Source organism: Eucyclogobius newberryi, unplaced genomic scaffold (genome assembly GCF_026437365.1).
Source record: "Eucyclogobius newberryi isolate DKJ021-1_F unplaced genomic scaffold, fEucNew1.0.hap1 SCAF_12, whole genome shotgun sequence".
Taxonomy (NCBI): Eukaryota; Metazoa; Chordata; class Actinopteri; order Gobiiformes; family Gobiidae; genus Eucyclogobius; species Eucyclogobius newberryi.
The window spans coordinates 38,727,254-38,752,655 of NW_027315746.1; the positions used below are offsets into that span (position 1 = coordinate 38,727,254).

Consider the following 25,402-nt stretch of genomic DNA (forward strand, 5'->3'; position numbering starts at 1 on the left):
AAAATACCAGGTGCTGAAAGCATTTTTTAAACAATTGAGTGTAAAATAAAGATAAAAATATAGAGTATTTTAAGCAAAAAAATCAAAACAAAACTTTACTGTCTTGCTACTTTTGTACATTTGAGAGTATTTTAGGCCAAAAAATATATATATATATTTTGAAGCCTGTTAAAAGTATGTAAAAATGTTCAGCACAATTTACCTGTTTTATATATATAAAAAAAAAAAAAGAGTATTAATGCAAAAAAAAAAAAAAACATTGTTGTCCTGCTACTTTTGTACATTTGAGAGAATATTTTATGCCCCCAAAAATATTTTGAAGCTTGTAAAAAAATATGTAAAAATATCAGGTGCGGAAAGCATTTTTTGAAACAATTGAGTGTAAATTAAAGATAAAAAGAGTATTTTAAGCAAAAACTAAGCAAAACATTGCTGTCCTGCTACTTTTGTACATTTTGAGAGTAATTTATGCAAAAATACCAGGCGCCATCAGCATTTTTTGAAATGATTTACAAAACTAAAAACTTATTTTGACTAAACAGGTGGTGCCTATATGGTATTTTCTATGTATTTCATGGAAACAGAGTATTTTATGCCAAAACACATAGGAATAATAGAATAATATTCAGGCTAAAAGCAGGGAAATGGCCAAATGATAAAGAAAGCCCAAAAGGTGTCTTGAAACATTGACTCTTACATTTGAGCAGGGTTTTCTTTAGGTTGAAAGAGTCAAGTTGACAAGAAAAGCTTGTCTGTTCCTCCTGGAAAAGCACGAGTCCCATTCCCCATCTGGAGCTGGTGAAACATGGATATAAAAGCAGTCTCCACCCCAGAGCCCTTCGCTTACGGCCATACCACCCTGAACACGCCCGATCTCGTCTGATCTCGGAAGCTAAGCAGGGTCGGGCCTGGTTAGTACTTGGATGGGAGACCGCCTGGGAATACCAGGTGCTGTAAGCTTTTATCTTCTTTTGTAAAGCCTTCAACAGACAAAGAAACAAAGAAACACAGTATGTGTGCATATTTTGAAACTAAAGTGGAACCAAAAACACAGTCAATTTGACTTTAAAATCACACATTTTTGTACAAACTGCCATTTAGAATATGGACAGCAGAGGGAGCTGTCCTGCTACTTTTGTACATTTAGAGTCTTTTATGACCAAAAAATATATTCTGAAACTTGTAAAAAAGGATGTAAAAATACCAGGTGCTGAAAGCAATTTTCAACGCAATTGACCTGTTTAATAAAAAATAAAAAAAAGAGTATTTATGCCCCAAGAAACCCCTGAGAAACATTGTTGTCCTGCTACTTTTGTACATTTTGAGCGAGTATTTTATGCCCCAAAAATATTTTGAAGCTTGTAAAAAGTATGTAAAAAATACCAGGTGCTGAAAGCATTTTTTAAACAATTGAGTGTAAAATAAAGATAAAAATATAGAGTATTTTAAGCAAAAAAATCAAAACAAAACTTTACTGTCTTGCTACTTTTGTACATTTGAGAGTATTTTAGGCCAAAAAATATATATATATATTTTGAAGCCTGTTAAAAGTATGTAAAAATGTTCAGCACAATTTACCTGTTTTATAAAAAAAAAAAAAAGAGTATTAATGCAAAAAAAAAAAAAAAATTGTTGTCCTGCTACTTTTGTACATTTGAGAGAATATTTTATGCCCCCAAAAATATTTTGAAGCTTGTAAAAAAATATGTAAAAATATCAGGTGCGGAAAGCATTTTTTGAAACAATTGAGTGTAAATTAAAGATAAAAAGAGTATTTTAAGCAAAAACTAAGCAAAACATTGCTGTCCTGCTACTTTTGTACATTTTGAGAGTAATTTATGCAAAAATACCAGGCGCCATCAGCATTTTTTGAAATGATTTACAAAACTAAAAACTTATTTTGACTAAACAGGTGGTGCCTATATGGTATTTTCTATGTATTTCATGGAAACAGAGTATTTTATGCCAAAACACATAGGAATAATAGAATAATATTCAGGCTAAAAGCAGGGAAATGGCCAAATGATAAAGAAAGCCCAAAAGGTGTCTTGAAACATTGACTCTTACATTTGAGCAGGGTTTTCTTTAGGTTGAAAGAGTCAAGTTGACAAGAAAAGCTTGTCTGTTCCTCCTGGAAAAGCACGAGTCCCATTCCCCATCTGGAGCTGGTGAAACATGGATATAAAAGCAGTCTCCACCCCAGAGCCCTTCGCTTACGGCCATACCACCCTGAACACGCCCGATCTCGTCTGATCTCGGAAGCTAAGCAGGGTCGGGCCTGGTTAGTACTTGGATGGGAGACAGCGCCTGGGAATACCAGGTGCTGTAAGCTTTTATCTTCTTTTGTAAAGCCTTCAACAGACAAAGAAACAAAGAAACACAGTATGTGTGCATATTTTGAAACTAAAGTGGAACCAAAAACACAGTCAATTTGACTTTAAAATCACACATTTTTGTACAAACTGCCATTTAGAATATGGACAGCAGAGGGAGCTGTCCTGCTACTTTTGTACATTTAGAGTCTTTTATGACCAAAAAATATATTCTGAAACTTGTAAAAAAGGATGTAAAAATACCAGGTGCTGAAAGCAATTTTCAACGCAATTGACCTGTTTAATAAAAAATAAAAAAAGAGTATTTATGCCCCAAGAAACCCCTGAGAAACATTGTTGTCCTGCTACTTTTGTACATTTTGAGCGAGTATTTTATGCCCCAAAAATATTTTGAAGCTTGTAAAAAGTATGTAAAAAATACCAGGTGCTGAAAGCATTTTTTAAACAATTGAGTGTAAAATAAAGATAAAAATATAGAGTATTTTAAGCAAAAAAATCAAAACAAAACTTTACTGTCTTGCTACTTTTGTACATTTGAGAGTATTTTAGGCCAAAAAATATATATATATATTTTGAAGCCTGTTAAAAGTATGTAAAAATGTTCAGCACAATTTACCTGTTTTATATATATAAAAAAAAAAAAAAGAGTATTAATGCAAAAAAAAAAAAAAACATTGTTGTCCTGCTACTTTTGTACATTTGAGAGAATATTTTATGCCCCCAAAAATATTTTGAAGCTTGTAAAAAAATATGTAAAAATATCAGGTGCGGAAAGCATTTTTTGAAACAATTGAGTGTAAATTAAAGATAAAAAGAGTATTTTAAGCAAAAACTAAGCAAAACATTGCTGTCCTGCTACTTTTGTACATTTTGAGAGTAATTTATGCAAAAATACCAGGCGCCATCAGCATTTTTTGAAATGATTTACAAAACTAAAAACTTATTTTGACTAAACAGGTGGTGCCTATATGGTATTTTCTATGTATTTCATGGAAACAGAGTATTTTATGCCAAAACACATAGGAATAATAGAATAATATTCAGGCTAAAAGCAGGGAAATGGCCAAATGATAAAGAAAGCCCAAAAGGTGTCTTGAAACATTGACTCTTACATTTGAGCAGGGTTTTCTTTAGGTTGAAAGAGTCAAGTTGACAAGAAAAGCTTGTCTGTTCCTCCTGGAAAAGCACGAGTCCCATTCCCCATCTGGAGCTGGTGAAACATGGATATAAAAGCAGTCTCCACCCCAGAGCCCTTCGCTTACGGCCATACCACCCTGAACACGCCCGATCTCGTCTGATCTCAGAAGCTAAGCAGGGTCGGGCCTGGTTAGTACTTGGATGGGAGACCGCCTGGGAATACCAGGTGCTGTAAGCTTTTATCTTCTTTTGTAAAGCCTTCAACAGACAAAGAAACAAAGAAACACAGTATGTGTGCATATTTTGAAACTAAAGTGGAACCAAAAACACAGTCAATTTGACTTTAAAATCACACATTTTTGTACAAACTGCCATTTAGAATATGGACAGCAGAGGGAGCTGTCCTGCTACTTTTGTACATTTAGAGTCTTTTATGACCAAAAAATATATTCTGAAACTTGTAAAAAAGGATGTAAAAATACCAGGTGCTGAAAGCAATTTTCAACGCAATTGACCTGTTTAATAAAAAATAAAAAAAAGAGTATTTATGCCCCAAGAAACCCCTGAGAAACATTGTTGTCCTGCTACTTTTGTACATTTTGAGCGAGTATTTTATGCCCCAAAAATATTTTGAAGCTTGTAAAAAGTATGTAAAAAATACCAGGTGCTGAAAGCATTTTTTAAACAATTGAGTGTAAAATAAAGATAAAAATATAGAGTATTTTAAGCAAAAAAATCAAAACAAAACTTTACTGTCTTGCTACTTTTGTACATTTGAGAGTATTTTAGGCCAAAAAATATATATATATATTTTGAAGCCTGTTAAAAGTATGTAAAAATGTTCAGCACAATTTACCTGTTTTATAAAAAAAAAAAAAAGAGTATTAATGCAAAAAAAAAAAAAAAATTGTTGTCCTGCTACTTTTGTACATTTGAGAGAATATTTTATGCCCCCAAAAATATTTTGAAGCTTGTAAAAAAATATGTAAAAATATCAGGTGCGGAAAGCATTTTTTGAAACAATTGAGTGTAAATTAAAGATAAAAAGAGTATTTTAAGCAAAAACTAAGCAAAACATTGCTGTCCTGCTACTTTTGTACATTTTGAGAGTAATTTATGCAAAAATACCAGGCGCCATCAGCATTTTTTGAAATGATTTACAAAACTAAAAACTTATTTTGACTAAACAGGTGGTGCCTATATGGTATTTTCTATGTATTTCATGGAAACAGAGTATTTTATGCCAAAACACATAGGAATAATAGAATAATATTCAGGCTAAAAGCAGGGAAATGGCCAAATGATAAAGAAAGCCCAAAAGGTGTCTTGAAACATTGACTCTTACATTTGAGCAGGGTTTTCTTTAGGTTGAAAGAGTCAAGTTGACAAGAAAAGCTTGTCTGTTCCTCCTGGAAAAGCACGAGTCCCATTCCCCATCTGGAGCTGGTGAAACATGGATATAAAAGCAGTCTCCACCCCAGAGCCCTTCGCTTACGGCCATACCACCCTGAACACGCCCGATCTCGTCTGATCTCGGAAGCTAAGCAGGGTCGGGCCTGGTTAGTACTTGATGGGAGACAGCGCCTGGGAATACCAGGTGCTGTAAGCTTTTATCTTCTTTTGTAAAGCCTTCAACAGACAAAGAAACAAAGAAACACAGTATGTGTGCATATTTTGAAACTAAAGTGGAACCAAAAACACAGTCAATTTGACTTTAAAATCACACATTTTTGTACAAACTGCCATTTAGAATATGGACAGCAGAGGGAGCTGTCCTGCTACTTTTGTACATTTAGAGTCTTTTATGACCAAAAAATATATTCTGAAACTTGTAAAAAAGGATGTAAAAATACCAGGTGCTGAAAGCAATTTTCAACGCAATTGACCTGTTTAATAAAAAATAAAAAAAAGAGTATTTATGCCCCAAGAAACCCCTGAGAAACATTGTTGTCCTGCTACTTTTGTACATTTTGAGCGAGTATTTTATGCCCCAAAAATATTTTGAAGCTTGTAAAAAGTATGTAAAAAATACCAGGTGCTGAAAGCATTTTTTAAACAATTGAGTGTAAAATAAAGATAAAAATATAGAGTATTTTAAGCAAAAAAATCAAAACAAAACTTTACTGTCTTGCTACTTTTGTACATTTGAGAGTATTTTAGGCCAAAAAATATATATATATATTTTGAAGCCTGTTAAAAGTATGTAAAAATGTTCAGCACAATTTACCTGTTTTATAAAAAAAAAAAAAAGAGTATTAATGCAAAAAAAAAAAAAAAATTGTTGTCCTGCTACTTTTGTACATTTGAGAGAATATTTTATGCCCCCAAAAATATTTTGAAGCTTGTAAAAAAATATGTAAAAATATCAGGTGCGGAAAGCATTTTTTGAAACAATTGAGTGTAAATTAAAGATAAAAAGAGTATTTTAAGCAAAAACTAAGCAAAACATTGCTGTCCTGCTACTTTTGTACATTTTGAGAGTAATTTATGCAAAAATACCAGGCGCCATCAGCATTTTTTGAAATGATTTACAAAACTAAAAACTTATTTTGACTAAACAGGTGGTGCCTATATGGTATTTTCTATGTATTTCATGGAAACAGAGTATTTTATGCCAAAACACATAGGAATAATAGAATAATATTCAGGCTAAAAGCAGGGAAATGGCCAAATGATAAAGAAAGCCCAAAAGGTGTCTTGAAACATTGACTCTTACATTTGAGCAGGGTTTTCTTTAGGTTGAAAGAGTCAAGTTGACAAGAAAAGCTTGTCTGTTCCTCCTGGAAAAGCACGAGTCCCATTCCCCATCTGGAGCTGGTGAAACATGGATATAAAAGCAGTCTCCACCCCAGAGCCCTTCGCTTACGGCCATACCACCCTGAACACGCCCGATCTCGTCTGATCTCGGAAGCTAAGCAGGGTCGGGCCTGGTTAGTACTTGGATGGGAGACAGCGCCTGGGAATACCAGGTGCTGTAAGCTTTTATCTTCTTTTGTAAAGCCTTCAACAGACAAAGAAACAAAGAAACACAGTATGTGTGCATATTTTGAAACTAAAGTGGAACCAAAAACACAGTCAATTTGACTTTAAAATCACACATTTTTGTACAAACTGCCATTTAGAATATGGACAGCAGAGGGAGCTGTCCTGCTACTTTTGTACATTTAGAGTCTTTTATGACCAAAAAATATATTCTGAAACTTGTAAAAAAGGATGTAAAAATACCAGGTGCTGAAAGCAATTTTCAACGCAATTGACCTGTTTAATAAAAAATAAAAAAAGAGTATTTATGCCCCAAGAAACCCCTGAGAAACATTGTTGTCCTGCTACTTTTGTACATTTTGAGCGAGTATTTTATGCCCCAAAAATATTTTGAAGCTTGTAAAAAGTATGTAAAAAATACCAGGTGCTGAAAGCATTTTTTAAACAATTGAGTGTAAAATAAAGATAAAAATATAGAGTATTTTAAGCAAAAAAATCAAAACAAAACTTTACTGTCTTGCTACTTTTGTACATTTGAGAGTATTTTAGGCCAAAAAATATATATATATATATATTTTGAAGCCTGTTAAAAGTATGTAAAAATGTTCAGCACAATTTACCTGTTTTATAAAAAAAAAAAAAAAAGAGTATTAATGCAAAAAAAAAAAAAAAATTGTTGTCCTGCTACTTTTGTACATTTGAGAGAATATTTTATGCCCCCAAAAATATTTTGAAGCTTGTAAAAAAATATGTAAAAAATATCAGGTGCGGAAAGCATTTTTTGAAACAATTGAGTGTAAATTAAAGATAAAAAAGAGTATTTTAAGCAAAAACTAAGCAAAACATTGCTGTCCTGCTACTTTTGTACATTTTGAGAGTAATTTATGCAAAAATACCAGGCGCCATCAGCATTTTTTGAAATGATTTACAAAACTAAAAACTTATTTTGACTAAACAGGTGGTGCCTATATGGTATTTTCTATGTATTTCATGGAAACAGAGTATTTTATGCCAAAACACATAGGAATAATAGAATAATATTCAGGCTAAAAGCAGGGAAATGGCCAAATGATAAAGAAAGCCCAAAAGGTGTCTTGAAACATTGACTCTTACATTTGAGCAGGGTTTTCTTTAGGTTGAAAGAGTCAAGTTGACAAGAAAAGCTTGTCTGTTCCTCCTGGAAAAGCACGAGTCCCATTCCCCATCTGGAGCTGGTGAAACATGGATATAAAAGCAGTCTCCACCCCAGAGCCCTTCGCTTACGGCCATACCACCCTGAACACGCCCGATCTCGTCTGATCTCGGAAGCTAAGCAGGGTCGGGCCTGGTTAGTACTTGGATGGGAGACAGCGCCTGGGAATACCAGGTGCTGTAAGCTTTTATCTTCTTTTGTAAAGCCTTCAACAGACAAAGAAACAAAGAAACACAGTATGTGTGCATATTTTGAAACTAAAGTGGAACCAAAAACACAGTCAATTTGACTTTAAAATCACACATTTTTGTACAAACTGCCATTTAGAATATGGACAGCAGAGGGAGCTGTCCTGCTACTTTTGTACATTTAGAGTCTTTTATGACCAAAAAATATATTCTGAAACTTGTAAAAAAGGATGTAAAAATACCAGGTGCTGAAAGCAATTTTCAACGCAATTGACCTGTTTAATAAAAAATAAAAAAAGAGTATTTATGCCCCAAGAAACCCCTGAGAAACATTGTTGTCCTGCTACTTTTGTACATTTTGAGCGAGTATTTTATGCCCCAAAAATATTTTGAAGCTTGTAAAAAGTATGTAAAAAATACCAGGTGCTGAAAGCATTTTTTAAACAATTGAGTGTAAAATAAAGATAAAAATATAGAGTATTTTAAGCAAAAAAATCAAAACAAAACTTTACTGTCTTGCTACTTTTGTACATTTGAGAGTATTTTAGGCCAAAAAATATATATATATATTTTGAAGCCTGTTAAAAGTATGTAAAAATGTTCAGCACAATTTACCTGTTTTATAAAAAAAAAAAAAAAAGAGTATTAATGCAAAAAAAAAAAAAAACATTGTTGTCCTGCTACTTTTGTACATTTGAGAGAATATTTTATGCCCCCAAAAATATTTTGAAGCTTGTAAAAAAATATGTAAAAATATCAGGTGCGGAAAGCATTTTTTGAAACAATTGAGTGTAAATTAAAGATAAAAAGAGTATTTTAAGCAAAAACTAAGCAAAACATTGCTGTCCTGCTACTTTTGTACATTTTGAGAGTAATTTATGCAAAAATACCAGGCGCCATCAGCATTTTTTGAAATGATTTACAAAACTAAAAACTTATTTTGACTAAACAGGTGGTGCCTATATGGTATTTTCTATGTATTTCATGGAAACAGAGTATTTTATGCCAAAACACATAGGAATAATAGAATAATATTCAGGCTAAAAGCAGGGAAATGGCCAAATGATAAAGAAAGCCCAAAAGGTGTCTTGAAACATTGACTCTTACATTTGAGCAGGGTTTTCTTTAGGTTGAAAGAGTCAAGTTGACAAGAAAAGCTTGTCTGTTCCTCCTGGAAAAGCACGAGTCCCATTCCCCATCTGGAGCTGGTGAAACATGGATATAAAAGCAGTCTCCACCCCAGAGCCCTTCGCTTACGGCCATACCACCCTGAACACGCCCGATCTCGTCTGATCTCGGAAGCTAAGCAGGGTCGGGCCTGGTTAGTACTTGGATGGGAGACAGCGCCTGGGAATACCAGGTGCTGTAAGCTTTTATCTTCTTTTGTAAAGCCTTCAACAGACAAAGAAACAAAGAAACACAGTATGTGTGCATATTTTGAAACTAAAGTGGAACCAAAAACACAGTCAATTTGACTTTAAAATCACACATTTTTGTACAAACTGCCATTTAGAATATGGACAGCAGAGGGAGCTGTCCTGCTACTTTTGTACATTTAGAGTCTTTTATGACCAAAAAATATATTCTGAAACTTGTAAAAAAGGATGTAAAAATACCAGGTGCTGAAAGCAATTTTCAACGCAATTGACCTGTTTAATAAAAAATAAAAAAAGAGTATTTATGCCCCAAGAAACCCCTGAGAAACATTGTTGTCCTGCTACTTTTGTACATTTTGAGCGAGTATTTTATGCCCCAAAAATATTTTGAAGCTTGTAAAAAGTATGTAAAAAATACCAGGTGCTGAAAGCATTTTTTAAACAATTGAGTGTAAAATAAAGATAAAAATATAGAGTATTTTAAGCAAAAAAATCAAAACAAAACTTTACTGTCTTGCTACTTTTGTACATTTGAGAGTATTTTAGGCCAAAAAAAATATATATATATTTTGAAGCCTGTTAAAAGTATGTAAAAATGTTCAGCACAATTTACCTGTTTTATAAAAAAAAAAAAAAAAGAGTATTAATGCAAAAAAAAAAAAAAAATTGTTGTCCTGCTACTTTTGTACATTTGAGAGAATATTTTATGCCCCCAAAAATATTTTGAAGCTTGTAAAAAAATATGTAAAAAATATCAGGTGCGGAAAGCATTTTTTGAAACAATTGAGTGTAAATTAAAGATAAAAAAGAGTATTTTAAGCAAAAACTAAGCAAAACATTGCTGTCCTGCTACTTTTGTACATTTTGAGAGTAATTTATGCAAAAATACCAGGCGCCATCAGCATTTTTTGAAATGATTTACAAAACTAAAAACTTATTTTGACTAAACAGGTGGTGCCTATATGGTATTTTCTATGTATTTCATGGAAACAGAGTATTTTATGCCAAAACACATAGGAATAATAGAATAATATTCAGGCTAAAAGCAGGGAAATGGCCAAATGATAAAGAAAGCCCAAAAGGTGTCTTGAAACATTGACTCTTACATTTGAGCAGGGTTTTCTTTAGGTTGAAAGAGTCAAGTTGACAAGAAAAGCTTGTCTGTTCCTCCTGGAAAAGCACGAGTCCCATTCCCCATCTGGAGCTGGTGAAACATGGATATAAAAGCAGTCTCCACCCCAGAGCCCTTCGCTTACGGCCATACCACCCTGAACACGCCCGATCTCGTCTGATCTCGGAAGCTAAGCAGGGTCGGGCCTGGTTAGTACTTGGATGGGAGACAGCGCCTGGGAATACCAGGTGCTGTAAGCTTTTATCTTCTTTTGTAAAGCCTTCAACAGACAAAGAAACAAAGAAACACAGTATGTGTGCATATTTTGAAACTAAAGTGGAACCAAAAACACAGTCAATTTGACTTTAAAATCACACATTTTTGTACAAACTGCCATTTAGAATATGGACAGCAGAGGGAGCTGTCCTGCTACTTTTGTACATTTAGAGTCTTTTATGACCAAAAAATATATTCTGAAACTTGTAAAAAAGGATGTAAAAATACCAGGTGCTGAAAGCAATTTTCAACGCAATTGACCTGTTTAATAAAAAATAAAAAAAGAGTATTTATGCCCCAAGAAACCCCTGAGAAACATTGTTGTCCTGCTACTTTTGTACATTTTGAGCGAGTATTTTATGCCCCAAAAATATTTTGAAGCTTGTAAAAAGTATGTAAAAAATACCAGGTGCTGAAAGCATTTTTTAAACAATTGAGTGTAAAATAAAGATAAAAATATAGAGTATTTTAAGCAAAAAAATCAAAACAAAACTTTACTGTCTTGCTACTTTTGTACATTTGAGAGTATTTTAGGCCAAAAAATATATATATATATTTTGAAGCCTGTTAAAAGTATGTAAAAATGTTCAGCACAATTTACCTGTTTTATAAAAAAAAAAAAAAAAGAGTATTAATGCAAAAAAAAAAAAAAACATTGTTGTCCTGCTACTTTTGTACATTTGAGAGAATATTTTATGCCCCCAAAAATATTTTGAAGCTTGTAAAAAAATATGTAAAAATATCAGGTGCGGAAAGCATTTTTTGAAACAATTGAGTGTAAATTAAAGATAAAAAGAGTATTTTAAGCAAAAACTAAGCAAAACATTGCTGTCCTGCTACTTTTGTACATTTTGAGAGTAATTTATGCAAAAATACCAGGCGCCATCAGCATTTTTTGAAATGATTTACAAAACTAAAAACTTATTTTGACTAAACAGGTGGTGCCTATATGGTATTTTCTATGTATTTCATGGAAACAGAGTATTTTATGCCAAAACACATAGGAATAATAGAATAATATTCAGGCTAAAAGCAGGGAAATGGCCAAATGATAAAGAAAGCCCAAAAGGTGTCTTGAAACATTGACTCTTACATTTGAGCAGGGTTTTCTTTAGGTTGAAAGAGTCAAGTTGACAAGAAAAGCTTGTCTGTTCCTCCTGGAAAAGCACGAGTCCCATTCCCCATCTGGAGCTGGTGAAACATGGATATAAAAGCAGTCTCCACCCCAGAGCCCTTCGCTTACGGCCATACCACCCTGAACACGCCCGATCTCGTCTGATCTCGGAAGCTAAGCAGGGTCGGGCCTGGTTAGTACTTGGATGGGAGACAGCGCCTGGGAATACCAGGTGCTGTAAGCTTTTATCTTCTTTTGTAAAGCCTTCAACAGACAAAGAAACAAAGAAACACAGTATGTGTGCATATTTTGAAACTAAAGTGGAACCAAAAACACAGTCAATTTGACTTTAAAATCACACATTTTTGTACAAACTGCCATTTAGAATATGGACAGCAGAGGGAGCTGTCCTGCTACTTTTGTACATTTAGAGTCTTTTATGACCAAAAAATATATTCTGAAACTTGTAAAAAAGGATGTAAAAATACCAGGTGCTGAAAGCAATTTTCAACGCAATTGACCTGTTTAATAAAAAATAAAAAAAGAGTATTTATGCCCCAAGAAACCCCTGAGAAACATTGTTGTCCTGCTACTTTTGTACATTTTGAGCGAGTATTTTATGCCCCAAAAATATTTTGAAGCTTGTAAAAAGTATGTAAAAAATACCAGGTGCTGAAAGCATTTTTTAAACAATTGAGTGTAAAATAAAGATAAAAATATAGAGTATTTTAAGCAAAAAAATCAAAACAAAACTTTACTGTCTTGCTACTTTTGTACATTTGAGAGTATTTTAGGCCAAAAAATATATATATATATTTTGAAGCCTGTTAAAAGTATGTAAAAATGTTCAGCACAATTTACCTGTTTTATAAAAAAAAAAAAAAAAGAGTATTAATGCAAAAAAAAAAAAAAAATTGTTGTCCTGCTACTTTTGTACATTTGAGAGAATATTTTATGCCCCCAAAAATATTTTGAAGCTTGTAAAAAAATATGTAAAAAATATCAGGTGCGGAAAGCATTTTTTGAAACAATTGAGTGTAAATTAAAGATAAAAAAGAGTATTTTAAGCAAAAACTAAGCAAAACATTGCTGTCCTGCTACTTTTGTACATTTTGAGAGTAATTTATGCAAAAATACCAGGCGCCATCAGCATTTTTTGAAATGATTTACAAAACTAAAAACTTATTTTGACTAAACAGGTGGTGCCTATATGGTATTTTCTATGTATTTCATGGAAACAGAGTATTTTATGCCAAAACACATAGGAATAATAGAATAATATTCAGGCTAAAAGCAGGGAAATGGCCAAATGATAAAGAAAGCCCAAAAGGTGTCTTGAAACATTGACTCTTACATTTGAGCAGGGTTTTCTTTAGGTTGAAAGAGTCAAGTTGACAAGAAAAGCTTGTCTGTTCCTCCTGGAAAAGCACGAGTCCCATTCCCCATCTGGAGCTGGTGAAACATGGATATAAAAGCAGTCTCCACCCCAGAGCCCTTCGCTTACGGCCATACCACCCTGAACACGCCCGATCTCGTCTGATCTCGGAAGCTAAGCAGGGTCGGGCCTGGTTAGTACTTGGATGGGAGACAGCGCCTGGGAATACCAGGTGCTGTAAGCTTTTATCTTCTTTTGTAAAGCCTTCAACAGACAAAGAAACAAAGAAACACAGTATGTGTGCATATTTTGAAACTAAAGTGGAACCAAAAACACAGTCAATTTGACTTTAAAATCACACATTTTTGTACAAACTGCCATTTAGAATATGGACAGCAGAGGGAGCTGTCCTGCTACTTTTGTACATTTAGAGTCTTTTATGACCAAAAAATATATTCTGAAACTTGTAAAAAAGGATGTAAAAATACCAGGTGCTGAAAGCAATTTTCAACGCAATTGACCTGTTTAATAAAAAATAAAAAAAGAGTATTTATGCCCCAAGAAACCCCTGAGAAACATTGTTGTCCTGCTACTTTTGTACATTTTGAGCGAGTATTTTATGCCCCAAAAATATTTTGAAGCTTGTAAAAAGTATGTAAAAAATACCAGGTGCTGAAAGCATTTTTTAAACAATTGAGTGTAAAATAAAGATAAAAATATAGAGTATTTTAAGCAAAAAAATCAAAACAAAACTTTACTGTCTTGCTACTTTTGTACATTTGAGAGTATTTTAGGCCAAAAAATATATATATATATTTTGAAGCCTGTTAAAAGTATGTAAAAATGTTCAGCACAATTTACCTGTTTTATATATATAAAAAAAAAAAAAGAGTATTAATGCAAAAAAAAAAAAAACATTGTTGTCCTGCTACTTTTGTACATTTGAGAGAATATTTTATGCCCCCAAAAATATTTTGAAGCTTGTAAAAAAATATGTAAAAATATCAGGTGCGGAAAGCATTTTTTGAAACAATTGAGTGTAAATTAAAGATAAAAAGAGTATTTTAAGCAAAAACTAAGCAAAACATTGCTGTCCTGCTACTTTTGTACATTTTGAGAGTAATTTATGCAAAAATACCAGGCGCCATCAGCATTTTTTGAAATGATTTACAAAACTAAAAACTTATTTTGACTAAACAGGTGGTGCCTATATGGTATTTTCTATGTATTTCATGGAAACAGAGTATTTTATGCCAAAACACATAGGAATAATAGAATAATATTCAGGCTAAAAGCAGGGAAATGGCCAAATGATAAAGAAAGCCCAAAAGGTGTCTTGAAACATTGACTCTTACATTTGAGCAGGGTTTTCTTTAGGTTGAAAGAGTCAAGTTGACAAGAAAAGCTTGTCTGTTCCTCCTGGAAAAGCACGAGTCCCATTCCCCATCTGGAGCTGGTGAAACATGGATATAAAAGCAGTCTCCACCCCAGAGCCCTTCGCTTACGGCCATACCACCCTGAACACGCCCGATCTCGTCTGATCTCAGAAGCTAAGCAGGGTCGGGCCTGGTTAGTACTTGGATGGGAGACCGCCTGGGAATACCAGGTGCTGTAAGCTTTTATCTTCTTTTGTAAAGCCTTCAACAGACAAAGAAACAAAGAAACACAGTATGTGTGCATATTTTGAAACTAAAGTGGAACCAAAAACACAGTCAATTTGACTTTAAAATCACACATTTTTGTACAAACTGCCATTTAGAATATGGACAGCAGAGGGAGCTGTCCTGCTACTTTTGTACATTTAGAGTCTTTTATGACCAAAAAATATATTCTGAAACTTGTAAAAAAGGATGTAAAAATACCAGGTGCTGAAAGCAATTTTCAACGCAATTGACCTGTTTAATAAAAAATAAAAAAAAGAGTATTTATGCCCCAAGAAACCCCTGAGAAACATTGTTGTCCTGCTACTTTTGTACATTTTGAGCGAGTATTTTATGCCCCAAAAATATTTTGAAGCTTGTAAAAAGTATGTAAAAAATACCAGGTGCTGAAAGCATTTTTTAAACAATTGAGTGTAAAATAAAGATAAAAATATAGAGTATTTTAAGCAAAAAAATCAAAACAAAACTTTACTGTCTTGCTACTTTTGTACATTTGAGAGTATTTTAGGCCAAAAAATATATATATATATTTTGAAGCCTGTTAAAAGTATGTAAAAATGTTCAGCACAATTTACCTGTTTTATAAAAAAAAAAAAAAAAGAGTATTAATGCAAAAAAAAAAAAAAAATTGTTGTCCTGCTACTTTTGTACATTTGAGAGAATATTTTATGCCCCCAAAAATATTTTGAAGCTTGTAAAAAAATATGTAAAAATATCAGGTGCGGAAAGCATTTTTTGAAACAATTGAGTGTAAATTAAAGATAAAAAGAGTATTTTAAGCAAAAACTAAGCAAAACATTGCTGTCCTGCTACTTTTGTACATTTTGAGAGTAATTTATGCAAAAATACCAGGCGCCATCAGCATTTTTTGAAATGATTTACAAAACTAAAAACTTATTTTGACTAAACAGGTGGTGCCTATATGGTATTTTCTATGTATTTCATGGAAACAGAGTATTTTATGCCAAAACACATAGGAATAATAGAATAATATTCAGGCTAAAAGCAGGGAAATGGCCAAATGATAAAGAAAGCCCAAAAGGTGTCTTGAAACATTGACTCTTACATTTGAGCAGGGTTTTCTTTAGGTTGAAAGAGTCAAGTTGACAAGAAAAGCTTGTCTGTTCCTCCTGGAAAAGCACGAGTCCCATTCCCCATCTGGAGCTGGTGAAACATGGATATAAAAGCAGTCTCCACCCCAGAGCCCTTCGCTTACGGCCATACCACCCTGAACACGCCCGATCTCGTCTGATCTCGGAAGCTAAGCAGGGTCGGGCCTGGTTAGTACTTGGATGGGAGACCGCCTGGGAATACCAGGTGCTGTAAGCTTTTATCTTCTTTTGTAAAGCCTTCAACAGACAAAGAAACAAAGAAACACAGTATGTGTGCATATTTTGAAACTAAAGTGGAACCAAAAACACAGTCAATTTGACTTTAAAATCACACATTTTTGTACAAACTGCCATTTAGAATATGGACAGCAGAGGGAGCTGTCCTGCTACTTTTGTACATTTAGAGTCTTTTATGACCAAAAAATATATTCTGAAACTTGTAAAAAAGGATGTAAAAATACCAGGTGCTGAAAGCAATTTTCAACGCAATTGACCTGTTTAATAAAAAATAAAAAAAGAGTATTTATGCCCCAAGAAACCCCTGAGAAACATTGTTGTCCTGCTACTTTTGTACATTTTGAGCGAGTATTTTATGCCCCAAAAATATTTTGAAGCTTGTAAAAAGTATGTAAAAAATACCAGGTGCTGAAAGCATTTTTTAAACAATTGAGTGTAAAATAAAGATAAAAATATAGAGTATTTTAAGCAAAAAAATCAAAACAAAACTTTACTGTCTTGCTACTTTTGTACATTTGAGAGTATTTTAGGCCAAAAAATATATATATATATTTTGAAGCCTGTTAAAAGTATGTAAAAATGTTCAGCACAATTTACCTGTTTTATAAAAAAAAAAAAAAAAGAGTATTAATGCAAAAAAAAAAAAAACATTGTTGTCCTGCTACTTTTGTACATTTGAGAGAATATTTTATGCCCCCAAAAATATTTTGAAGCTTGTAAAAAAATATGTAAAAATATCAGGTGCGGAAAGCATTTTTTGAAACAATTGAGTGTAAATTAAAGATAAAAAGAGTATTTTAAGCAAAAACTAAGCAAAACATTGCTGTCCTGCTACTTTTGTACATTTTGAGAGTAATTTATGCAAAAATACCAGGCGCCATCAGCATTTTTTGAAATGATTTACAAAACTAAAAACTTATTTTGACTAAACAGGTGGTGCCTATATGGTATTTTCTATGTATTTCATGGAAACAGAGTATTTTATGCCAAAACACATAGGAATAATAGAATAATATTCAGGCTAAAAGCAGGGAAATGGCCAAATGATAAAGAAAGCCCAAAAGGTGTCTTGAAACATTGACTCTTACATTTGAGCAGGGTTTTCTTTAGGTTGAAAGAGTCAAGTTGACAAGAAAAGCTTGTCTGTTCCTCCTGGAAAAGCACGAGTCCCATTCCCCATCTGGAGCTGGTGAAACATGGATATAAAAGCAGTCTCCACCCCAGAGCCCTTCGCTTACGGCCATACCACCCTGAACACGCCCGATCTCGTCTGATCTCGGAAGCTAAGCAGGGTCGGGCCTGGTTAGTACTTGGATGGGAGACAGCGCCTGGGAATACCAGGTGCTGTAAGCTTTTATCTTCTTTTGTAAAGCCTTCAACAGACAAAGAAACAAAGAAACACAGTATGTGTGCATATTTTGAAACTAAAGTGGAACCAAAAACACAGTCAATTTGACTTTAAAATCACACATTTTTGTACAAACTGCCATTTAGAATATGGACAGCAGAGGGAGCTGTCCTGCTACTTTTGTACATTTAGAGTCTTTTATGACCAAAAAATATATTCTGAAACTTGTAAAAAAGGATGTAAAAATACCAGGTGCTGAAAGCAATTTTCAACGCAATTGACCTGTTTAATAAAAAATAAAAAAAGAGTATTTATGCCCCAAGAAACCCCTGAGAAACATTGTTGTCCTGCTACTTTTGTACATTTTGAGCGAGTATTTTATGCCCCAAAAATATTTTGAAGCTTGTAAAAAGTATGTAAAAAATACCAGGTGCTGAAAGCATTTTTTAAACAATTGAGTGTAAAATAAAGATAAAAATATAGAGTATTTTAAGCAAAAAAATCAAAACAAAACTTTACTGTCTTGCTACTTTTGTACATTTGAGAGTATTTTAGGCCAAAAAATATATATATATATTTTGAAGCCTGTTAAAAGTATGTAAAAATGTTCAGCACAATTTACCTGTTTTATAAAAAAAAAAAAAAAAGTATTAATGCAAAAAAAAAAAAAAAATTGTTGTCCTGCTACTTTTGTACATTTGAGAGAATATTTTATGCCCCCAAAAATATTTTGAAGCTTGTAAAAAAATATGTAAAAAATATCAGGTGCGGAAAGCATTTTTTGAAACAATTGAGTGTAAATTAAAGATAAAAAGAGTATTTTAAGCAAAAACTAAGCAAAACATTGCTGTCCTGCTACTTTTGTACATTTTGAGAGTAATTTATGCAAAAATACCAGGCGCCATCAGCATTTTTTGAAATGATTTACAAAACTAAAAACTTATTTTGACTAAACAGGTGGTGCCTATATGGTATTTTCTATGTATTTCATGGAAACAGAGTATTTTATGCCAAAACACATAGGAATAATAGAATAATATTCAGGCTAAAAGCAGGGAAATGGCCAAATGATAAAGAAAGCCCAAAAGGTGTCTTGAAACATTGACTCTTACATTTGAGCAGGGTTTTCTTTAGGTTGAAAGAGTCAAGTTGACAAGAAAAGCTTGTCTGTTCCTCCTGGAAAAGCACGAGTCCCATTCCCCATCTGGAGCTGGTGAAACATGGATATAAAAGCAGTCTCCACCCCAGAGCCCTTCGCTTACGGCCATACCACCCTGAACACGCCCGATCTCGTCTGATCTCGGAAGCTAAGCAGGGTCGGGCCTGGTTAGTACTTGGATGGGAGACCGCCTGGGAATACCAGGTGCTGTAAGCTTTTATCTTCTTTTGTAAAGCCTTCAACAGACAAAGAAACAAAGAAACACAGTATGTGTGCATATTTTGAAACTAAAGTGGAACCAAAAACACAGTCAATTTGACTTTAAAATCACACATTTTTGTACAAACTGCCATTTAGAATATGGACAGCAGAGGGAGCTGTCCTGCTACTTTTGTACATTTAGAGTCTTTTATGACCAAAAAATATATTCTGAAACTTGTAAAAAAGGATGTAAAAATACCAGGTGCTGAAAGCAATTTTCAACGCAATTGACCTGTTTAATAAAAAATAAAAAAAGAGTATTTATGCCCCAAGAAACCCCTGAGAAACATTGTTGTCCTGCTACTTTTGTACATTTTGAGCGAGTATTTTATGCCCCAAAAATATTTTGAAGCTTGTAAAAAGTATGTAAAAAATACCAGGTGCTGAAAGCATTTTTTAAACAATTGAGTGTAAAATAAAGATAAAAATATAGAGTATTTTAAGCAAAAAAATCAAAACAAAACTTTACTGTCTTGCTACTTTTGTACATTTGAGAGTATTTTAGGCCAAAAAATATATATATATATATATTTTGAAGCCTGTTAAAAGTATGTAAAAATGTTCAGCACAATTTACCTGTTTTATAAAAAAAAAAAAAAAAGAGTATTAATGCAAAAAAAAAAAAAACATTGTTGTCCTGCTACTTTTGTACATTTGAGAGAATATTTTATGCCCCCAAAAATATTTTGAAGCTTGTAAAAAAATATGTAAAAATATCAGGTGCGGAAAGCATTTTTTGAAACAATTGAGTGTAAATTAAAGATAAAAAGAGTATTTTAAGCAAAAACTAAGCAAAACATTGCTGTCCTGCTACTTTTGTACATTTTGAGAGTAATTTATGCAAAAATACCAGGCGCCATCAGCATTTTTTGAAATGATTTACAAAACTAAAAACTTATTTTGACTAAACAGGTGGTGCCTATATGGTATTTTCTATGTATTTCATGGAAACAGAGTATTTTATGCCAAAACACATAGGAATAATAGAATAATATTCAGGCTAAAAGCAGGGAAATGGCCAAATGATAAAGAAAGCCCAAAAGGTGTCTTGAAACATTGACTCTTACATTTGAGCAGGGTTTTCTTTAGGTTGAAAGAGTCAAGTTGACAAGAAAAGCTTGTCTGTTCCTCCTGGAAAAGCACGAGTCCCATTCCCCATCTGGAGCTGGTGAAACATGGATATAAAAGCAGTCTCCACCCCAGAGCCCTTCGCTTACGGCCATACCACCCTGAACACGCCCGATCTCGTCTGATCTCGGAAGCTAAGCAGGGTCGGGCCTGGTTAGTACTTGGATGGGAGACAGCGCCTGGGAATACCAGGTGCTGTAAGCTTTTATCTTCTTTTGTAAAGCCTTCAACAGACAAAGAAACAAAGAAACACAGTATGTGTGCATATTTTGAAACTAAAGTGGAACCAAAAACACAGTCAATTTGACTTTAAAATCACACATTTTTGTACAAACTGCCATTTAGAATATGGACAGCAGAGGGAGCTGTCCTGCTACTTTTGTACATTTAGAGTCTTTTATGACCAAAAAATATATTCTGAAACTTGTAAAAAAGGATGTAAAAATACCAGGTGCTGAAAGCAATTTTCAACGCAATTGACCTGTTTAATAAAAAATAAAAAAAGAGTATTTATGCCCCAAGAAACCCCTGAGAAACATTGTTGTCCTGCTACTTTTGTACATTTTGAGCGAGTATTTTATGCCCCAAAAATATTTTGAAGCTTGTAAAAAGTATGTAAAAAATACCAGGTGCTGAAAGCATTTTTTAAACAATTGAGTGTAAAATAAAGATAAAAATATAGAGTATTTTAAGCAAAAAAATCAAAACAAAACTTTACTGTCTTGCTACTTTTGTACATTTGAGAGTATTTTAGGCCAAAAAATATATATATATATATTTTGAAGCCTGTTAAAAGTATGTAAAAATGTTCAGCACAATTTACCTGTTTTATATAAAAAAAAAAAAAGAGTATTAATGCAAAAAAAAAAAAAAAATTGTTGTCCTGCTACTTTTGTACATTTGAGAGAATATTTTATGCCCCCAAAAATATTTTGAAGCTTGTAAAAAAATATGTAAAAAATATCAGGTGCGGAAAGCATTTTTTGAAACAATTGAGTGTAAATTAAAGATAAAAAAGAGTATTTTAAGCAAAAACTAAGCAAAACATTGCTGTCCTGCTACTTTTGTACATTTTGAGAGTAATTTATGCAAAAATACCAGGCGCCATCAGCATTTTTTGAAATGATTTACAAAACTAAAAACTTATTTTGACTAAACAGGTGGTGCCTATATGGTATTTTCTATGTATTTCATGGAAACAGAGTATTTTATGCCAAAACACATAGGAATAATAGAATAATATTCAGGCTAAAAGCAGGGAAATGGCCAAATGATAAAGAAAGCCCAAAAGGTGTCTTGAAACATTGACTCTTACATTTGAGCAGGGTTTTCTTTAGGTTGAAAGAGTCAAGTTGACAAGAAAAGCTTGTCTGTTCCTCCTGGAAAAGCACGAGTCCCATTCCCCATCTGGAGCTGGTGAAACATGGATATAAAAGCAGTCTCCACCCCAGAGCCCTTCGCTTACGGCCATACCACCCTGAACACGCCCGATCTCGTCTGATCTCGGAAGCTAAGCAGGGTCGGGCCTGGTTAGTACTTGGATGGGAGACAGCGCCTGGGAATACCAGGTGCTGTAAGCTTTTATCTTCTTTTGTAAAGCCTTCAACAGACAAAGAAACAAAGAAACACAGTATGTGTGCATATTTTGAAACTAAAGTGGAACCAAAAACACAGTCAATTTGACTTTAAAATCACACATTTTTGTACAAACTGCCATTTAGAATATGGACAGCAGAGGGAGCTGTCCTGCTACTTTTGTACATTTAGAGTCTTTTATGACCAAAAAATATATTCTGAAACTTGTAAAAAAGGATGTAAAAATACCAGGTGCTGAAAGCAATTTTCAACGCAATTGACCTGTTTAATAAAAAATAAAAAAAGAGTATTTATGCCCCAAGAAACCCCTGAGAAACATTGTTGTCCTGCTACTTTTGTACATTTTGAGCGAGTATTTTATGCCCCAAAAATATTTTGAAGCTTGTAAAAAGTATGTAAAAAATACCAGGTGCTGAAAGCATTTTTTAAACAATTGAGTGTAAAATAAAGATAAAAATATAGAGTATTTTAAGCAAAAAAATCAAAACAAAACTTTACTGTCTTGCTACTTTTGTACATTTGAGAGTATTTTAGGCCAAAAAATATATATATATATTTTGAAGCCTGTTAAAAGTATGTAAAAATGTTCAGCACAATTTACCTGTTTTATATATATAAAAAAAAAAAAAGAGTATTAATGCAAAAAAAAAAAAAACATTGTTGTCCTGCTACTTTTGTACATTTGAGAGAATATTTTATGCCCCCAAAAATATTTTGAAGCTTGTAAAAAAATATGTAAAAATATCAGGTGCGGAAAGCATTTTTTGAAACAATTGAGTGTAAATTAAAGATAAAAAGAGTATTTTAAGCAAAAACTAAGCAAAACATTGCTGTCCTGCTACTTTTGTACATTTTGAGAGTAATTTATGCAAAAATACCAGGCGCCATCAGCATTTTTTGAAATGATTTACAAAACTAAAAACTTATTTTGACTAAACAGGTGGTGCCTATATGGTATTTTCTATGTATTTCATGGAAACAGAGTATTTTATGCCAAAACACATAGGAATAATAGAATAATATTCAGGCTAAAAGCAGGGAAATGGCCAAATGATAAAGAAAGCCCAAAAGGTGTCTTGAAACATTGACTCTTACATTTGAGCAGGGTTTTCTTTAGGTTGAAAGAGTCAAGTTGACAAGAAAAGCTTGTCTGTTCCTCCTGGAAAAGCACGAGTCCCATTCCCCATCTGGAGCTGGTGAAACATGGATATAAAAGCAGTCTCCACCCCAGAGCCCTTCGCTTACGGCCATACCACCCTGAACACGCCCGATCTCGTCTGATCTCGGAAGCTAAGCAGGGTCGGGCCTGGTTAGTACTTGGATGGGAGACCGCCTGGGAATACCAGGTGCTGTAAGCTTTTATCTTCTTTTGTAAAGCCTTCAACAGACAAAGAAACAAAGAAACACAGTATGTGTGCATATTTTGAAACTAAAGTGGAACCAAAAACACAGTCAATTTGACTTTAAAATCACACATTTTTGTACAAACTGCCATTTAGAATATGGACAGCAGAGGGAGCTGTCCTGCTACTTTTGTACATTTAGAGTCTTTTATGACCAAAAAATATATTCTGAAACTTGTAAAAAAGGATGTAAAAATACCAGGTGCTGAAAGCAATTTTCAACGCAATTGACCTGTTTAATAAAAAATAAAAAAAGAGTATTTATGCCCCAAGAAACCCCTGAGAAACATTGTTGTCCTGCTACTTTTGTACATTTTGAGCGAGTATTTTATGCCCCAAAAATATTTTGAAGCTTGTAAAAAGTATGTAAAAAATACCAGGTGCTGAAAGCATTTTTTAAACAATTGAGTGTAAAATAAAGATAAAAATATAGAGTATTTTAAGCAAAAAAATCAAAACAAAACTTTACTGTCTTGCTACTTTTGTACATTTGAGAGTATTTTAGGCCAAAAAATATATATATATATATTTTGAAGCCTGTTAAAAGTATGTAAAAATGTTCAGCACAATTTACCTGTTTTATAAAAAAAAAAAAAAAAGAGTATTAATGCAAAAAAAAAAAAAAAATTGTTGTCCTGCTACTTTTGTACATTTGAGAGAATATTTTATGCCCCCAAAAATATTTTGAAGCTTGTAAAAAAATATGTAAAAATATCAGGTGCGGAAAGCATTTTTTGAAACAATTGAGTGTAAATTAAAGATAAAAAGAGTATTTTAAGCAAAAACTAAGCAAAACATTGCTGTCCTGCTACTTTTGTACATTTTGAGAGTAATTTATGCAAAAATACCAGGCGCCATCAGCATTTTTTGAAATGATTTACAAAACTAAAAACTTATTTTGACTAAACAGGTGGTGCCTATATGGTATTTTCTATGTATTTCATGGAAACAGAGTATTTTATGCCAAAACACATAGGAATAATAGAATAATATTCAGGCTAAAAGCAGGGAAATGGCCAAATGATAAAGAAAGCCCAAAAGGTGTCTTGAAACATTGACTCTTACATTTGAGCAGGGTTTTCTTTAGGTTGAAAGAGTCAAGTTGACAAGAAAAGCTTGTCTGTTCCTCCTGGAAAAGCACGAGTCCCATTCCCCATCTGGAGCTGGTGAAACATGGATATAAAAGCAGTCTCCACCCCAGAGCCCTTCGCTTACGGCCATACCACCCTGAACACGCCCGATCTCGTCTGATCTCGGAAGCTAAGCAGGGTCGGGCCTGGTTAGTACTTGGATGGGAGACCGCCTGGGAATACCAGGTGCTGTAAGCTTTTATCTTCTTTTGTAAAGCCTTCAACAGACAAAGAAACAAAGAAACACAGTATGTGTGCATATTTTGAAACTAAAGTGGAACCAAAAACACAGTCAATTTGACTTTAAAATCACACATTTTTGTACAAACTGCCATTTAGAATATGGACAGCAGAGGGAGCTGTCCTGCTACTTTTGTACATTTAGAGTCTTTTATGACCAAAAAATATATTCTGAAACTTGTAAAAAAGGATGTAAAAATACCAGGTGCTGAAAGCAATTTTCAACGCAATTGACCTGTTTAATAAAAAATAAAAAAAGAGTATTTATGCCCCAAGAAACCCCTGAGAAACATTGTTGTCCTGCTACTTTTGTACATTTTGAGCGAGTATTTTATGCCCCAAAAATATTTTGAAGCTTGTAAAAAGTATGTAAAAAATACCAGGTGCTGAAAGCATTTTTTAAACAATTGAGTGTAAAATAAAGATAAAAATATAGAGTATTTTAAGCAAAAAAATCAAAACAAAACTTTACTGTCTTGCTACTTTTGTACATTTGAGAGTATTTTAGGCCAAAAAATATATATATATATTTTGAAGCCTGTTAAAAGTATGTAAAAATGTTCAGCACAATTTACCTGTTTTATAAAAAAAAAAAAAAAAGAGTATTAATGCAAAAAAAAAAAAAACATTGTTGTCCTGCTACTTTTGTACATTTGAGAGAATATTTTATGCCCCCAAAAATATTTTGAAGCTTGTAAAAAAATATGTAAAAATATCAGGTGCGGAAAGCATTTTTTGAAACAATTGAGTGTAAATTAAAGATAAAAAGAGTATTTTAAGCAAAAACTAAGCAAAACATTGCTGTCCTGCTACTTTTGTACATTTTGAGAGTAATTTATGCAAAAATACCAGGCGCCATCAGCATTTTTTGAAATGATTTACAAAACTAAAAACTTATTTTGACTAAACAGGTGGTGCCTATATGGTATTTTCTATGTATTTCATGGAAACAGAGTATTTTATGCCAAAACACATAGGAATAATAGAATAATATTCAGGCTAAAAGCAGGGAAATGGCCAAATGATAAAGAAAGCCCAAAAGG

The 25,402-nt window shown here is 33.2% G+C and overlaps 18 non-coding genes across 18 annotated transcripts; all 18 read left to right on the top strand.

The window, feature by feature from the left end:
* Window positions 1-841: 841 nt before the first annotated feature.
* LOC140356986 (5S ribosomal RNA) lies at window positions 842-960 on the top strand. Its single transcript, XR_011926285.1, has one exon. It is a non-coding gene; the product is annotated as a 5S ribosomal RNA (ribosomal RNA).
* Window positions 961-2,211: 1,251 nt separating this feature from the next.
* On the top strand, window positions 2,212-2,332 carry LOC140356873 (5S ribosomal RNA). The gene has a single exon (XR_011926181.1). It is a non-coding gene; the product is annotated as a 5S ribosomal RNA (ribosomal RNA).
* A 1,257-nt stretch (window positions 2,333-3,589) lies between these two features.
* Window positions 3,590-3,708, top strand: LOC140356814 (5S ribosomal RNA). The gene has a single exon (XR_011926123.1). It is a non-coding gene; the product is annotated as a 5S ribosomal RNA (ribosomal RNA).
* Window positions 3,709-4,959: 1,251 nt separating this feature from the next.
* LOC140356943 (5S ribosomal RNA) lies at window positions 4,960-5,079 on the top strand. Its single transcript, XR_011926246.1, has one exon. It is a non-coding gene; the product is annotated as a 5S ribosomal RNA (ribosomal RNA).
* Window positions 5,080-6,330: 1,251 nt separating this feature from the next.
* Window positions 6,331-6,451, top strand: LOC140356874 (5S ribosomal RNA). The gene has a single exon (XR_011926182.1). It is a non-coding gene; the product is annotated as a 5S ribosomal RNA (ribosomal RNA).
* Window positions 6,452-7,709: 1,258 nt separating this feature from the next.
* Window positions 7,710-7,830, top strand: LOC140356875 (5S ribosomal RNA). Its single transcript, XR_011926183.1, has one exon. It is a non-coding gene; the product is annotated as a 5S ribosomal RNA (ribosomal RNA).
* A 1,253-nt stretch (window positions 7,831-9,083) lies between these two features.
* Window positions 9,084-9,204, top strand: LOC140356877 (5S ribosomal RNA). Its single transcript, XR_011926185.1, has one exon. It is a non-coding gene; the product is annotated as a 5S ribosomal RNA (ribosomal RNA).
* A 1,254-nt stretch (window positions 9,205-10,458) lies between these two features.
* On the top strand, window positions 10,459-10,579 carry LOC140356878 (5S ribosomal RNA). The gene has a single exon (XR_011926186.1). It is a non-coding gene; the product is annotated as a 5S ribosomal RNA (ribosomal RNA).
* Window positions 10,580-11,832: 1,253 nt separating this feature from the next.
* LOC140356879 (5S ribosomal RNA) lies at window positions 11,833-11,953 on the top strand. The gene has a single exon (XR_011926187.1). It is a non-coding gene; the product is annotated as a 5S ribosomal RNA (ribosomal RNA).
* A 1,254-nt stretch (window positions 11,954-13,207) lies between these two features.
* Window positions 13,208-13,328, top strand: LOC140356880 (5S ribosomal RNA). The gene has a single exon (XR_011926188.1). It is a non-coding gene; the product is annotated as a 5S ribosomal RNA (ribosomal RNA).
* A 1,255-nt stretch (window positions 13,329-14,583) lies between these two features.
* On the top strand, window positions 14,584-14,702 carry LOC140356815 (5S ribosomal RNA). The gene has a single exon (XR_011926124.1). It is a non-coding gene; the product is annotated as a 5S ribosomal RNA (ribosomal RNA).
* A 1,253-nt stretch (window positions 14,703-15,955) lies between these two features.
* On the top strand, window positions 15,956-16,074 carry LOC140356987 (5S ribosomal RNA). The gene has a single exon (XR_011926286.1). It is a non-coding gene; the product is annotated as a 5S ribosomal RNA (ribosomal RNA).
* A 1,252-nt stretch (window positions 16,075-17,326) lies between these two features.
* Window positions 17,327-17,447, top strand: LOC140356881 (5S ribosomal RNA). The gene has a single exon (XR_011926189.1). It is a non-coding gene; the product is annotated as a 5S ribosomal RNA (ribosomal RNA).
* A 1,251-nt stretch (window positions 17,448-18,698) lies between these two features.
* LOC140356988 (5S ribosomal RNA) lies at window positions 18,699-18,817 on the top strand. The gene has a single exon (XR_011926287.1). It is a non-coding gene; the product is annotated as a 5S ribosomal RNA (ribosomal RNA).
* Window positions 18,818-20,073: 1,256 nt separating this feature from the next.
* LOC140356882 (5S ribosomal RNA) lies at window positions 20,074-20,194 on the top strand. The gene has a single exon (XR_011926190.1). It is a non-coding gene; the product is annotated as a 5S ribosomal RNA (ribosomal RNA).
* Window positions 20,195-21,449: 1,255 nt separating this feature from the next.
* Window positions 21,450-21,570, top strand: LOC140356884 (5S ribosomal RNA). Its single transcript, XR_011926191.1, has one exon. It is a non-coding gene; the product is annotated as a 5S ribosomal RNA (ribosomal RNA).
* A 1,255-nt stretch (window positions 21,571-22,825) lies between these two features.
* LOC140356989 (5S ribosomal RNA) lies at window positions 22,826-22,944 on the top strand. The gene has a single exon (XR_011926288.1). It is a non-coding gene; the product is annotated as a 5S ribosomal RNA (ribosomal RNA).
* A 1,254-nt stretch (window positions 22,945-24,198) lies between these two features.
* LOC140356991 (5S ribosomal RNA) lies at window positions 24,199-24,317 on the top strand. Its single transcript, XR_011926289.1, has one exon. It is a non-coding gene; the product is annotated as a 5S ribosomal RNA (ribosomal RNA).
* The last annotated feature ends 1,085 nt before the right edge of the window (window positions 24,318-25,402 follow it).